We start from the raw sequence: 16,749 nt of genomic DNA on the forward strand, positions 1-16,749 counted from the left end.
CTCCGAGATGGGCCCAGGCTGAGCCCATCTTGGAGGAGCAGCCAAGAGGCGGCAGCAGCACAGGGGAGGGCGAGGCAGGCCAGGAGCATGGCGAGCCGCGAATCCGGGCCTTTCTAGGACCCGGACTCGCGGCTCGCCACGCCCCTGGCCCGCCTCCACCCCTCCCTCCGATTTCACCCCAGAGGCGGAGCGGGTGAGGCCGCCGCGCCGCTGCTGCCCCCCCCCGCCCCACCGCAGCTGCTCCTCCGAGATGGGCTCAGCCTGAGCCCATCTCGGAGGAGCAGCCACGGCGAGCGGAGAAGAGGCTGCAGCCGCGCAGCGGCGTCGCCCACTCCGAGACGGGGCGGCTCGCCACGCTCCCCGGCGCCGTTTCCCCCCTCCCCCTAGCTCCACCCCAGTGTCTCCTGGCTCCACCCCCAAAGTCTCCTGGCTCCACCCCCAAAGTCCCCAGATATTTCTGGGATTGGACTTGGCAACCCTAAATATAATCCACACATTGTCTCTTTCACAAATTCTAAACAGCGATACAGACAAAAAAGCATCTGGTGCACAACATGCCTGCTGTCCAAAATAAATAAATAAATAAATATATTGTTAAAGTCCAACGAATCATAAAAGAACCAGTCACGTTTCATTGCGGGAAAACCTTTCTTCAGGGACCATCTTTTACATTTATGGGTTCAGTGGTGCTGATATGAAATACAATGTGTGGAGTATATTGAATACTTTTTCTATGCAGTGTATGAGTGGTTTTTTTACTGTTGCAAAGTTTTGGGCAGCTGCTTCTTCTAGGCAGAAAGGCTTAAAGTTAAATTAAATTTCTGTAGAATAGGTAGGTCAGTACTCTATGGTTTCGGGTTGTACAACTGCCCATGAACAAGGAAGGAAGGAAGGCCGGCCACCTGCCATCTTGGGAAACTTCTCACAAGACTCCTGCAAGTCAGTCCTGGGCTGCATTTGAAAATGTTGCCTTTAAGCTTTTGGTTTGACAGAAAGCCCAATGTTGACTAGATTTTTTAAAATGCAATTCAGCCAGCTCATTTTTTGAACACATGAAGCTGATTTGGTTTATCAATGCAAGTATTGTCTGGCAGAAGCTCTCCAGGGTCTCAGGTACAGGTCTTTCATATCACTTACAACCTAGTCCCTTTAACTGGAGATGCCAGGTATTGAACCTGTGACCTTCAGCATGCCAATGAGATGCACTAGCACTGAGTCATAGACCTTCCCTTAAAGCAGTCAGGTAAACAGATGATGTAATTTCTTTCTAAATATATATCAGATTTTAAAAAAACCTACTGACTAGTTTTTCAGTCTTTCTTCTCTGTTGGTTAGAAAGCCCTTGTGTCGGTTCTAATTGATTATTTGCCATCCAGATAGAAATTGTGAGCTTTTCTAGAATTTCAAGCTCAGTTCCATCTGATGCTTTCTAGGCACGGGGGAGCATTCTGTTTCTTTGTCTTGTTGGATTTAACATGTGGCTGATTCAGTTATGAAAAAATGTGAACAAAGGATTTCTTACAACCCTATTTGCTTGAACCTATTTGGCCATAAAAACACTAGGGTCATGCAGTGGATTTTTAGAAGTATTTCCTGCTTTTTACTTTGCCACGTGACTCTGTTTCCCTTAAATAATTTAAAACTATAATACTGTGCCTCATGGATATTTTTCCATTTGCTGATGTTTTGCTTTGGATAAAGATTAGGGGCTATTTGCATAAGGGAAGTGCAAAGCCTCCAGAGGTCTATGAAGGAACATCCAGAATGATGGTTTTTTTAAAAAGAGTTTTTGGTCCCTTTTGAATTGGTGGTGTGCAAAGAAGGCAGGAAAAAACCTGGCATAGCCACCTGTCCTCTGCAGTTGGTTACTGAGGGACTGTCAACTCCCACTGAGGGACCTGCTACAGTAGAAGAGATCATTTCCAGTTCTAGGAGAGGCAGATAGTGTTCATTTATGAAGGTCTTTTTTTGTAGTGGGGTTTTAGCCATCTTTGGAACTTATTAGAGAAAGCTAATGAAGACATGGAAGGACTGATATGAGTTGATATGGTAGGCAGTTTACTTAACTAAAAGCAACAAAACAAAGGGAGTTATGAAAGGCCAGTTTGAGGCCAGGAATTTATAAATAGGGTTGCGAAGTTACCAATGGCAAGCAACCAGAGATACCCACAGGTGTTTACTATAATAAAGCTGCCTCTTTCAGAATGGTGTGAGGCTGCACCTTGTGCTGGGTGGGATGCAGCTTCAGTGTCATGGATTGGTTGGAAATGTTACTAAAAACTCTTATGTACCCCATCTGTTGTTACTAAACTCTTGCTTAACAATGGATGCCAAAGGGACACATTATACACTGCAGGAAATTGGTCTCACTGCCTACCAGAAATGAGCCACGCTGACTGGGGAACCTCTGCATTCAGAGACACCAAGCTTCTGAATTGCGGAGCCCAGAGGCAACATCAGGGGAAGGCCTTGGTGTCTATGCCCTGCTGTTGACCCTCCAGAGAAACTGGTTAGCCACTGTGTGAGATACTGGGCTAAATGGACCACTGGTCTGATCCAGCAGGGCTCTTCTGATGTTCTTATGATGGTTGAATACCAAATCCAAACAGTCTCTTGATACTCCTGCCCAAAGCTTTTTTTGTATAAAAAGGTCAGCAGGAACTCATTTGCATATCAGGCTACACCCCTGACACACACTGTTTCATACAGGGCTTTTTTGGTAGAAAAAGCCCAGCAGGAATTCATTTGCATATTAGGCCACACTCCCTGACACTGCATTCCTGGGTGTTCCTGTTCAAAAAAAGCCCTGCTCCTGCTTATGGCCAATCTTGGTCTTGTAAAAATAGATTCACGGCGTGAATCCAACTTGTTTTATTCTTTTCAGTGTTGCTATTGATCTTGCAGACTGTATTTCTTCAACATGCTTTCTCTCAGAGCTCTCAATGTGCCTCCAAGTATACAGTCTCTGAATTTTTGCTGTTTCGTACTTTTAGGATTCTTGTTGAGGTTTGCAAAATGCTATGTCCTTATTGGTCTTCTTCCTACCTCCAGTATGGTCCTGATGTTTACAAGATTAAAAAGAACCATCTTGTTTGCACTCTAGTTCTACATGTGCTTGTTCTCACCAGGCAGGCTACAAATCATGCGTGTATCTCAAATCACAGCACAAGTCTAAATCTATTCTAGTGATAAAGCTTGGTAATGTCTATTCTGCAGGACAATAGTTCTGGGGAATGTGTTCCTTTAACATTTCCAGTCCTGATCCTTTGTTTGTGATGCTGATCTTATTAAACCAAGACAGGTAACTACTCTATCCCTGTAGGAAGCCTTTCTTTGTTCTGGTTTTTGCATTTCACTACTCAGACGGTTTCATTAGATTAATGCTTGTTCTCCTCCTCTGTGTGTCCTCCTTATTTTTCTCCAAAAGTATTGAGTTAAGTGTTGTGCATTTCAAAATTATGATCCTTTCAAAGAAGCTATTCCTGTTTTTAGCCATGTGTGGTCATTTTTTTTAGCCAAATGTTAATGGGCTAATTGTGTGTGTGTTTAGAATTAAGTGGCAAGTAGATAATACTAGGGAACAGTGACAACTGCCACATTTTAATAGTCCTGCCTGCTGGTGATGGGGCTAGTGATCCTCACCTATGGCTGCTTGCACAGCTGTATAATTCTCATTGCAAAGGAGATAGATTAGTTATCTAATACTTGATTCATGCAAGTTGTAGAAATATTAGACTGAAAAGAATCTGGGGAGTGTTACCCTCCCCATATGCATATATAGATAAATCTCTATGACTTGAGAACTACTCTAAGATTCATCCATCACAGATTCCTGGACAACTTTTCTGTTTGTTTTTTTGTATTTCCCCTAATGGTTTTATCCCATTATTTTCATTTGGGCATTGGGATGATTATTTCTTCTTGGTAGCACACTAGCACTTGATATTTGATAAAGAATTGTATATGTTTACACTCTCTGAGTGCAGGGGATGCTTTGTCCCATGTGAACTTTCCCACATGTTAGGCATAATCTGCTTCTGTACTTATACAATTTGCCTCTGAAAAAAGATCTGCTGAAGTGTGTAACAGGACACTGTTCCCCTAGAGAACCCTTCAGCATTCCACTTTGTCTGGTCTTAACTTGCCTTCAAGAAACCATCTGCTTATCAATGCATAGAAATACCTGCTTAGATGCTTGTTTTTATTTACTTTAAAATGGACCAAAATCATGTGAGTGCAAACCATGCAGATTCAGAACAATGTTTGCTGTTGTATAAGATAACCATTTCTTGTTTTTTTAAAACAGAAAACAACATTAAACAAAAACTTGAAACCCAGATTTTGTGGCTACGGAATAAATCTGTAAAGCAATAAGGAATGCTATCACCCTGAGCCTGACTGAATAGAGAATGAAAGGTAAGGGTTCTGAACTTCTTTTCTTGAGATATCCAAGAACACTGTGTATGTGGCAATATATTTTCATTTGAAGACCATTTGTCACTCTCATAATATGTGTATGAATACTTCCATTGGATAATATTCAGAATGTTTGGATCCCATTGTTGTTTTTTTTTACTAGGAGTTATTCCCATTTCAACAGCAGCAATATTGTTAAGGGTGACAAATATTTTTTTAAGGGTTAGGATTAGCAGGACCATTTTTAAAATTGTTTTCAGATGACTCTTGCAGCTTCATGTATTTGTTCCAAAACATGCATTTATAAAAGGTTTTTAAAATTACTGGATAAATCCTACTCTTTTGACATCCAGAAAATCTAGAAACATTGTGATAGATGCTTTGGTATCCTCATGCAAAGACAAGTCCTAGCTTTTGGACCGTTCTTCTGCCAGAAATGCATCTAGATTATTGTTTCAAGGTGCTGTGTAGGTTGTTTTGCTAGTGTTGTTGAATGCGAAATACAGTGTAAGAGTTGACATTAAGGTCTTTGTGTTAGTCTGTCTGACTTGAAATTAACTTTCTAGGGTCTGTTGCGTTAGTTGTATTAATATTTTTTTTTCCTTTAGAAACCCACAAGTTTTGGAAGTTTTGGAACAACTGTGATCTTTTCCAATGGGCTCTGTACTTTGGTGGTAAGTTCAATGTCTGATCTCTTAAACATTTAATAGTGTTCTCCCCCAGATCTCAAATGGTAATTTTTCCAATTATGATTAAATTCAGAGCTTTTTTTCTTTTTCTTTTTCTTTTTTTTTAGCAAAAACGCACAGGGACGCAGTTCTGGCTTGCTTGGTGTCAGGGTGTGTGGCCTAATATGCAAATGAATTCCTGCTGGGCTTTTTCTACAAAAAAAGCCCTGTGCAAAAAAATGGTGACACCAGGGGGTGTGGCTGAATATGCAAATGAGTCACTAAATCTGTAATAAAGTTAATCTGTTTAGGGAGATTATTTGGTTCTTCACTGTTCCCACATTTATATTATTATACTAAGATGAGGAGGTTTGTATCAACAGCCCAGTCTTCTGATCTTTTCCATCAAAATCAGTATGCTTAGTGGGATCAAGTGTGTTTATATTTCAAGGGATTTTTCCTCTTCATACATTGCCCATTTTATATCAGTTTTATTATTTTGGAAAATTTAGTACTTCACTGATAATGAGCACAATGTTTCCCATTAAGCACTGCTGAGTGCAGCTTTTGGCACAGGGCAGTGGCTCTGTGAGGGAACATATGCAGAAGGTCCCAAGTTTGATCCCTGTCAAGTCTAGTGAAAGGATTTCAGGCAACAGTGTTGGGAAGGACCGTTCTTGACCTGTAAAATTGCAGAGTTGCTGCTAGGTGGTACTGAGTGACAGCGAATGATGGGCTTGGTTTAAGGCCATTTCATCTGTTCAGTCTCTTCCATTAAAATCACTTTTAGGTGCTTTGAGTTTTAATTTGGTGGGAAAAGCACTACCAGCTGTTATGCACAAATTAGGACTTTTCGGTATTCTGTATATATGTTTAAATTACTGTGTTGAAATTCAGAGGTGAAAGAACCACTGGGGGCTTCAGTCAGTGGATATACACACATGATTAAAGAACAACACAGAAGAAACTGCTTATAAATGTGTAGCGTGACAAAAGGAGCTGATGCTGGACCTAGGAAAGTATCGGCAGGCAAGCAAGAACAGACTATGAGGAGCATATTGCAAAAAACATAAAGACCAACAATAAAAATTTCTTCAAATACGTTAGAAGCAGGAAACCAGCCACGGAGGCGGTGGGGCTCTTGGATAACCAAAGGGTAAAAGGATTACTGAAGGAGGATAGGGAAATGGCTGAGAAGGTGAATGCATTTTTTGCCTCCATCTTCACTGTGGAAGATGAGAAGTGTTTTCCTACTTCAGAACTGCCGATTTTGGAAGGGGTGTTGAAAGACCTGAGTCAGATTGAGGTGACGAGAGAGGAGGTCCTCCAACTGACAGACAAATTAAAAACTGATAAGTCACCAGGCCCGGATGGCATACATGAAAGAACTCAAAGGTGAAAATGTGGATCTCTTGACAAAAATACATAATTTTTAATTGAAATCTGCCTCCGTTCCTGAGGACTGGAAGGTAGCAAATGTCACCCCCATCTTTAAAAAGGGTTCCAGAGGAGATCTAGGAAATTACAGGCCAGTCAGTCTGACTTCAATACTGGGAAGGTTGGTGGAAACCATTACCAATGCAAGAATTAGTAGGGACATTGATGAACAAAAGTTATTGAGGAAGACTCAGCATGGGTTCGGTAAGGAAAGATCTTGTCTCACTAATCTGTTACAGTTCTTTGAGGGGGTGAACAAACATGTGGACAAAGGGGATCCAATAGATGTTGTTTACCTTGACTTCCAGAAAGCTTTTGATAAAAGTTCCTCATCAAAGGGTCCTTAGTAAGCTTGAGAGTCATGGGGTAGAAGGACAGGTCCTCTTGTGGATCAAAAACTGGCTAAATAGGAAACAGAGAGTGAGTATAAATGGGCAATTTTCTCAGTGGAGGGTGGTAAGCAGTGAGGTGCCGCAGGGCTCAGTACTGGGTCCGATGCTTTTTAACTTGTTCATTAATAATTTTTAGATGGTAGAAAGCAGTGAAGTGGCTAAATTTGCGGATGACACTAAATTGTTCAGGGTGGTGAGAACTAGAGAGGATTGTGAGGCACTCCAAAGAGATCTGTTGAGGCTGGGCGTCAATGTGGCAAATGAGATTCAGCATAGCCATGTGCAAAGTAATGCACATAGGGGACAAAAATCCTAACTATAAATACAAGTTGATGGGATGTGAACTGGAGGAGACTGACCAAGAGAGAGATCTTGGGGTCATGGTAGATAACTCACTGAAAATATCAAGACAGTGTGTGATAGCAATAAAAAAGGCCAATACCATGCTGGGATTTATTAGGAAGGGAACTGAAAACAAATCAGGCAGTATCATAATGCCTCTGTATAAATTGATGGTGCAGCCTCAGTTTGGAATACTCTGTACAATTCTGGTCACTGTACCTAAAAAAAGATATTATAGCATTGGAAAAAGTGCAGAAAGGGGCAACTAGAATGATTAAAGGGTTGGAACACTTTCTCTATGAAGAAAGGTTAAAATGCTTGGGGCTCTATCATGTCAACTGATGGGTGACATGATAGAGGTTTACAAGATTATGCATGGGATAGAGAAGGTAGAGAAAGAAGTACTTTTTCCCTTTCTCAAAATACAAGAACTCGTGGACATTCAATGAAATTGCTGAGCAGTCAGGTTAGAACTGATAAAAGGTCCATCAGTGGCTATTAGCTACAGTGTATTGATGGAACTCTCTGTCTGGGGCAGTGATGTTCTGTATTCTTGGTGCTGGGGGGGGCACAGTGGTAGGGCTTCTAGTGTCCTGGACTCCTGGCCCCACTGGTGGACCTCCTGATGGTACTTGGGTTTTTTTTGCCACTGTGTGACACAGAGTGTTGGACTGGATGGGCCATTGGCCCAATCCAACATGGTTCTTATCTGAATTGTGGAGGGAACCCAGTGTCCTTGGTGATTGCATTTATTCAGCCAGCTGCTAATAAATGCTTGTATCAAAATAAATTTTGAATCAGAGACATATATATTTCTAAAAAGCCATTGAAGAGTTCATTTTCTATGCCTAATGCCCTAACAGCATCTAAATGTAATGTAATAACAGCCAAAATTATGATGTCGTTGATGACTTCTTTGTCCCACCTCACTAACTCATTGCGAAAATTATAGAAGAGCTTGACCTGCTTTTGGGTGTGACTGGTCCTTGCAGGCTTCACTTCCTGAGTCTCAATAATATATGATTTATCAGGCCTGTACCTCCATTCTGCTCTTTTTATTTCACATACTTTGCTATTATGTGCTAGTCTGGAATATAGCCTTTAAGTATGCTCCTGAAACTCTGTATACTCTGTGCAGCGTTTGGCAGAGAGCTTGGATTCTTGAGAATATTCCCTTTTATTTGTTTTAGATTAAAAGAATTTTCTAGTCCTCATGGTTATTGAGAGCACTAGATGAACTAAATGCAGCACTAAATACTGGCAGTGTCAAAACACAGCTTCAAAATCAAACTATGGGACTTAGTCTTCTGGTCTTGGATTTGTGGTGTTTACTACACAGCTCTTTTATCCATGTACTCCATCCCCGATGGCTCTGCTCATTTGCATCTTTCCACTTATTATCTTAGTCACAATAACCTCACATGGTTATTGTGACAATAAATGGGATAATCCTGCCTATGTTTAAAATAGTAATTAACCTCATTGTTGAATTTGTAATAAACTCCTGAATAGTGATGCACTTATGGTTAGCTGTTACTTGAAAGTAAATTCCTTTGAAACTGTTGGGCTTACTTTTAAGTAAGTGTTTAAATTAGGAATAGTAGTCATATATATATTTTCAGTTTATTAACTGGTGAATGAAAACCTTTTGGATGTCAGTATATAATATTCTAGAAAGGCTGCATGTGGTCAGGGGACAGAAATAGCTATCGTGCAGTCTCTTTTGAGGAGTTGTAATTGCATTTTTCTACTGCAAAGAAGTCTACCAAACAGAACCTTTGACACTTCATGGCCTTGTTTCCTCTCAAACTCAAAAGATCATCAGTATGTGGAAATGTCAACTACTGGACTGTGAAATACGTTTTACTGGGTATAAAAGGCAATGCTAATAGTTTAAAATGCTATGATGCTGCTTCCTAAGAAGCTGAGGGCATGAAGGTTAACATTTTGTTGGGCTTCCTAAGGAGGAAAAAAGGTTCACAAAGAATTGTTGGTCTGTTAGGAAATCAATTCAGCAGACCTTTTAGACTGAGGGTTGCCAGGTCTGCCTCATGAAATATCTGGGGGCTTTGGGGGTGGAGCCAGGAGATTTTGGCAGTGGAGCCAGGAGCAAGGGTTTGACAAACATGATTGAACTCTGGAGGGAGTTCTGGCAATCACATTTAAAGGGTCGGCATGCCTTTTAAATGCCTTCCCTCCATTTGGAAATAATGAAGGATAGGGGCACCTTCTTTTGGGGCTCATAGAACCGGACCTCCTGGTCCAATCTTTTTGAAATGTGGGAGGGTTTTTGAGAAGAGGCACCAGATGCTATGCTGAAAATTTGGTGCTTCTAACTAAAAACCCCCAGCCCCCCTCAGAGCCCCAGATACCCATGGATCAATTCTCCATTATACCCTATGGGGAACTGGTCACCATAGGGTATAATGGAGTGCTCAGTGGACATTCAACCCCCCCCCCTGCTGCTTTCTGATAACCCTGATGTGAGGGGAGGGTCTCAAAACCAGGGGATCCCCTGTCCTCAACTGGGAATTGGCAAATCTATGACTTGTAATAGGGGCCCCAACCATTTTGAGCCTGTGGGCACATTTGGAATGCTGACACAGCATGGTGGGTGCAGCAACAAAATGGCTGCTACAAGAGGCGGAACTGACCACAAAATGATGCCACAGTTTTACTTCAGCAACACAGCGTGGACTTGTGTGTTGCAGTAGCAGCTGCTGCCAAAGCAACATGTCAAAAAATCTGCCCAGCCAATCAAATCTCCAGTAGTCAATAGGAAGCCTTGCTGGGCACAAGCCCTACCTGGGCCCACCCACTTTCTAAAAACACTTGGTGGGTGCCAGAAAAGAGATCAGTGGGTACCATGGGTTACATTGGTAACCCATGCTCTGGAACAAAGCTACTGCAGCCTGGACTCCATTGGAGGAAATTATCCAGAGCAATTCTGTGTTCTGTTGCATATTTGGGGAAGGGGGTACTGTGCCCAAAAACAAAAGGAAAATTCTTCACTAAGAAAAACTGAAATTGACAAGTGATAGAAATTATTCAAATTAAGAAAATATGCAAACTGCATTTTGCATATTCCTGCTAGTTGTGGTGTGGGGAAATATGGGACACTAATACCATGTTGTGTAACTGCTAGAAAAACTACTGAGTCTTATTCTGGTTTTGGAGAATTCAGGTTTCTCCATATATTGACTACAATTTTTTAAACTAGCCTGAAAACTAGTTCCATTCCCCATCCCAAGTCAGAGTTATTGGGATGATTGGTGAAGCACAGTGATCTCACAAGGCAAATGCAGTTATCAGAGCTCAAAATGTGAAAGGATATATATAAAAAAATCTACATCAGCTCTTATAAACTGTATTGGCTCTTGTCAACTCCTGTCTTCTTTCTTGTCTTTCCCTTCTTCTTTCTGACTTTCTTTCTCTTATGCTATGTATGTCATTGTTCAACTTTGAATTGGCAGCCTTATAACTTGATTGGCAGTCCTTGCACAGCTGTAATCTGGATATCCTCCCAGGTTTGTATAATCCAGGGTCAGAATAAACAGCCATTTTGTGATTTTATTTTCAATAAGAGCATACCACCACAACCCAAATCCCTATATATTTCCTCCCTGGAAATAAACTGGTGGATTGGCATCTGCTCTTCTGATTGCATACTGCTTCAGCATAGATATGTTCAGGCCAGTTTTTTAAAAACATAGATTGAATGTCAGCCTGAAATGTGGCAGTGTGAAACCAGCCTTATTTTATTCTGTTTTTCAGCTTGCTTGCAATCATGCACTCTGAACCTTATCATCTGAATAGTTAATATTGGTATAAGTATGTTGTTTTGTCATACAGTGCCTCTCTCTCTCTTGCTGCTTCTATATATATTGATATCTGAGGGGACGTGCTTAATAGCCTTTGGCTAATGGCTATTCCAAGGGACTGAAATCTGTGTTGCCTGTGTAGGGAATGAAGGAAAGCAATTATATAGTTTGACTCTAGAAGGGAAACTGAAAGAAGCTTCAGTTTCTGCAGCTGTGAGCTCTACTTCACAAAAATGTACACTGGACTTAATGTTGTTAGTCTTTAAGGTGCCGCTGGATTTTTGTTTTTTTTTGGCATGAAGCACTCTTGGAATATGCTCTTGTTCTTGGTTCTATGTAATTAGACAGGACACTGTCTGTACATACATGCTTGCACTCCTGTTGTTCAACCAATATACTTTCAAATAAACAATTTTTTACAGAAGTCACCATAAGTCTCTTTGCTTTTGACAGTGTACAAGGAACTTCCTAGTATTCAGGGATCAGAGCACAATATTGACATTGGCAATAGATCATGGCCTTTCTGGGTTAAGAACATAAGAGAAGCCATGTTGGATCAGGCCAATGGCCCATCCAGTCCAACACTCTGTGTCACACAGTGGTGTGGCAGTGAATTCCACATGTTAATCACCCTTTGGGTGAAGAAGTTCCTCCTTTTATCCGTTCTAACCCGACTGCTCAGCAATTTCATTGAATGCCCACGAGTTCTTGTATTGTGAGAAAGGGAGAAAAGTACTTCTTTCTCTACCTTCTCCATCCCATGCATAATCTTGTAAACCTCTATCATGTCACCCTGCAGTCGACGTTTCTCCATGCTAAAGAGCCCCAAGCGTTTTAACCTTTCTTCATAGCGAAAGTGTTCCAAACTTGTAATCATTCTAGTTGCCCTTTTCTGGACTTTTTCCAATGCTATAATATCCTTTTTGAGGCGTGGTGACCAGAATTGCACACAGTATTCCAAATGAGACCATATCATCGATTTATACAGGGGCATTATGATACTGGCTGATTTGTTTTCAATTCCCTTCCTAATAATTCCCAGCATGGCGTTGGCCTTTTTTTATTGCAATCGCACAGTGTCTTGACATTTTCAGTGAGTTATCTACCACGACCCCAAGGTGCTCCCCGAAGATGGAATAACGAGTCAGACACAGGGTGTTGGAATAAAATTGGGCCACTTTATTAAATAAGCTCATCGACAGCAAGGGTACCCTACCAGCAGCCTGGCCAGGGCTAGGGGTCACCACGACCACTCCCCTGCCATAACGGGCGAGAGACCCAGCCCCCCGGCCAGAGCTGAGTGACTCAGCTCTTTCCGGGCAGGCCTAGCAGGGAGGCCTGCACCAGAGGCCCCAAACCCAGACGCACATCTCGCCAGAAAGCACCCTCTAGCCGAGTCTCCCGGCAGTCTGCATTCTCCACCCAGGTCTTCAAACCTTAAGGTTTGATCATGCCAGACCCCAAATTCCCCAAAAGGGGGATGCTTCACAGTCATCCCCTGGCCGCATAGTGCCCTAAACCCCCAAAAATCTGAAGATGACGCAGACTGAGGGGAGCACAGATCTGGCCATTAATTGGTCAGACCACGCCTCCCAGTCTGCACGCCCAAACGGGCGCCCCTTGACTCTTCCCATCTAGGGAAGCAAACCAGTGCTTTTGCAGTCTAGCAGCTACGCTGCAGGCTGCAAGCACATGAATCTCTCTCTTGGTCAGTCTCTGCCAGTTCACACCCCATCAACTTGTATTTGCAGCTGGGATTCTTGGCCCCAATGTGCATTACTTTGCACTTGGCCACATTGAACCTCATCTGCCACATTGACGCCCACTCACCCAGCCTCAACAGATCCCTTTGGAGTGCCTCACAATCCTCTCTGGTTCTCACCACCCTGAACAATTTAGTGTCATCCTCAAACTTGGCCACTTCACTGCTTACTCTCAACTCCAAATCATTTATGAACAAGTTAAAGAGCATGGGACCCAGTACTGAGCCCTGCGGCACCCCACTGCTTACCGTCGTCCACTGCGAAGATTGCCCCTTTATACTCACTCTCTGCTTCCTATTAATTAGCCAGTTTTTGATCCACAAGAGGACCTGTCCTTTTACTCCATGACTCTTGAGCTTCCTTCTTCCTGACCCTGAGTATTTAGTTGATAAAGGCTCTGCTACTACCTCAGAATTCTACCACCTCATTTTGCAGCAACAACATCTACAGATGGAGTAATTGTGAAAATAGTCAGGGAAGTAACTCTTTGGCATATCAATTGTGTGGTTAAAAACACAGGAACAGGATGTGGAAGCAAATTTGCAGGTGTAGCTGTGAGGTGTGGAGTATGAAAGAAGTGTGAAGTTTGCCTGAACTGGTGCAAGAACTTTGCCATTTCCTACCTGTTACCCCAAAGCATCCTGTATGCAGCCAGCATCAGCATACCCATTTCCTGTAACTGACATACTCTTTGGTGGACAGTGGCTTTAAAAGCATTTTTTTGCACCCAGAGTGACATTTTGTAACTCCTGTAGATTTGAGCGTTTTCTCGTTTATTGGACTCTGTTGGATGACACTGTTCTAATCCTTTCTGTAATAAAATAATCTCCGGGCATTAAAAGGAAAGGTTTCTATGGTCTGGAGCAACCAACCTAAGTCAAAGATGAGTTAACTTCTCCAGATTACAACTGATTTGCTTTTAAGTCTGCACTACATAAAAAATTAACCAGGGTTTTATAGCTTATTCTCAATTAATTTAATTTTGGGTTGTGGATTGCCCTTTAAGACAAAAAGCTACACATCGATTCCAAGCAAATGAGTACTTGGTGGCTAGCGTAATTGCAGCGTTAGAAAAACATAGATTCCTTCAGTCTTTGTGTACACATTCAGAAGGATAAGGACAACGGCTGCCTTGTGTCTTGCTGATCATGCTCTTCGTCTTTTAGATCCCTCTCTCTGCTTCCAGAAAGAGAGCTTATGTTGACTCTTTCCTGCTCCACTGGTTAAATTTTAGTCAACGTTTGCTTTGTGATAAGGGAGGGCCTTACTTGTTTTTTCCTTGTGCCAGAATTGGCTGGATATTCTGTCTGTAGCCAATCACCTTTGGTAGGAGCAAATGAGTAAGGTGACAAAGTTCAGTGTGTGTTTGCCTTTTGGAAACCTGACTCTGCTCTCCCTGTTTGTAACTAGCAAGGCAACATGATTTTTTAACTGAAAGGTGTATGAGCACACCCACTCACAACTGAGCTGAAGTGTACAACCCTCTGTTATCAGCCTGGCTCTATAACCTACTGGTCTGTGTGAAGAGGTGGAGTCAATTTCTGCATTCTTGTGCTTTTATATGCGACACTCAGCCCAGGGGCTCTTTAACCTGAACATCAGGAACCAGTTTGTCAAGGATCAGGTGCTCCTCCTTTGGGTCCACATACTCTCAATTTAGCCAGACTTCTGGGAGGTTATGACACTGTTGTCCTTGCATTTGTTCTTCATAAGGGTCAGCATGTTTCTGGACTGGCAGGTGCTTTGTTCATCCCATTTTTATCCTTCCTCCAATAATGCCCACATTAGGATCTTATCCAGTATGTTTGCACTTATGTAAAGTGCCCCATATGCATGGGGCGTTTAACATCTGTGTTCTGTTACTATTTCTTGAAAGTGCTTCAATGCATATTTCTTCTAGGAATATTTTAATAAAATAACTGTGCCCATGGAACAATGGAATGTACAAAAGATGTTCCATATAATTTCATTTAATTTATTTTTGCAGTTGTTTCAGAAGAAACACTTGGTGCTATGGCTTGTGCCTGTGGAAAATATAATGGTGATACTGTTGCTTTCAGAGTGTAAGTAGACACTGAGGAGTAATTGTTGTGCTTCTGATCGCCAAGGGCAATTGAGCAGGTAGATGTCTTTAGCAGGATACAACCCATACTAGTTATCCCAATCTGAGCTAGGGTTGCCAGCTCTGGGTGGGGAAATAGCTGGAGATTTGGGGAATGGAGCCTGGGAAAGATGAAGTTTGGGGAGTAAATGGTCCTCAGCACGGTGCAATGCCATAAAGTTCACCCTTCAAAGCAGCCATTTCCTCCAGCAGGACTGATCTCTGTCACCTGAAGATCAATTTCAATAGCAGGAGATCTTCAGGCCCCACCTGGAAGTTGGCAATCCAATCTCATATAAATTTAATGACCCCCCCCCTCCCCCGGTTTGGGTTCTGAGTTCTGCTTCACAACATCTTGCAGTCCCTCAGTCTAAGGACACTCAACAAGGGCTATGGCCTTTTCGGTCCAGGCCCCTACCTGGTGGAATGAGCTCCCTCTGGAGATTCGAGCCCTGCAGGGCTTGTCAAAGTTCTGCAGAGCTTGCAAGATGGAGCTTTTCCACCAGGCTTTTAACTGATCTGGCAGGCATCCTTTTGAACATCATCACTTCCCCCCACCATTTTACACACATGGTACTTGTATAGAGTTGACAGTAATTGGCCATATGTGCTGTTGTTTTGTTTGCCGCTTGTGTCTGAAATAGTTTATTTTAATTTTTTTAATTTGATTTATATCCCGCCCTACCCCACCGAATAGTGTTTGTCTCTTTTGAATATACTGCTCTGATTTTATTGCAATTGTTTTATGATGCTTTAATATCAATGCTTGTTTTTATTGTTGTAAGCCACCCTGAGCCCGCTTGCGGGACAGGGCAGGGTATAAATAAAAAAAAATTAAATTAAATTAATAGTTATTTATTGAAAGGCTTGTATCTTCCACTCTGATCTAAAAGTTATTGAAGTGGTTTACAAAGATGAAACACATTACAATAAAAATAGATGAAAACCTGGCAGAATAAAAGTGTTTGCTTTGGAACCGCCCAAATGATCACTTAAACACAAGTTGTTTGTCCCAGCTTGGATACTTTTGGGAAACCTCATGGTGCTTGCATGCACCTTCTGGGTTTTCCCTGTCCTGTGATCTTTCCCAAACCTGCTTTGCTGCAATGTTTCGGGAAGGATTGCAACAAAGCCAGGGTGGTGGTCATGTGGACGGGAAAGTCTAGCTCTCCCCATCCTGCCCACATCAGTATAATTTTCCCTATCCCAGTCGCTCATGACAATCATCTCCTTACTACCTGATGGCTTTTAAAAACATTGGCAAATAATATATTTCTATAACATCATAGCATTCTGTCTGTCAAGTTCTTTGAATTCCCCTGTAAAAAGATTAAGTCTCTAGCCCCTTTCATTGTGGAAAGGCCCTTGGTGGCATGGGGGTGGGGGGTGGGTTTTGAAGCAGGAACAATGTTATTCAGGGAAAACTGCCATATGGAAGACTTATTGCTGCAAGTCAGTTTCTGTGGGGAAAACACCAGTGTGACTTCTAGGCCTCTCAGCATCTTGTGAGTTGCAGCTTTATGTATACAAAAGAAAATTTATCGTTTTCCAGGTCTTCTTACAGGGGTGTTGTTCCTTTAGATTGTAGATTATGGCAGCAATATGCCTGCTTCATTAACTATGCTAAAAAAATGTTAGTGGAGGATAAACTCAAAAATCTTGTCAGGAGCCAAAGAACTTGCGTTCCTGTTATGAAGGAGTTGTCAGCAAAATTGTTTTCCAATTAAACAAATTATACACCACTGATAAGAGGGAATAAGTGGCAAACTTTCTTCATCCTTATATAAATGCAAATATAATAAGACATTT

At 42.0% G+C, this 16,749-nt stretch overlaps 1 protein-coding gene across 2 annotated transcripts in view; it reads left to right on the forward strand.

Annotated features, from left to right (window-relative positions):
- SEMA4G (semaphorin 4G) overlaps positions 1-16,749 on the forward strand; it is a 155,810-nt gene that overhangs the window by 19,121 nt on the left and 119,940 nt on the right. Inside the window, exon 2 of one of the 2 annotated variants that reach the window (XM_060241779.1) lies at positions 4,307-4,416. The gene's annotated coding sequence lies outside the window, so the exon portion shown is untranslated. Of the gene's footprint in view, positions 1-4,306; positions 4,417-5,022; positions 5,091-16,749 lie in introns of those variants that run through there. The other variant, XM_060241780.1, reaches the window with a different exon arrangement.

This window comes from Heteronotia binoei, chromosome 6, assembly GCF_032191835.1.
Source record: "Heteronotia binoei isolate CCM8104 ecotype False Entrance Well chromosome 6, APGP_CSIRO_Hbin_v1, whole genome shotgun sequence".
Taxonomy (NCBI): Eukaryota; Metazoa; Chordata; class Lepidosauria; order Squamata; family Gekkonidae; genus Heteronotia; species Heteronotia binoei.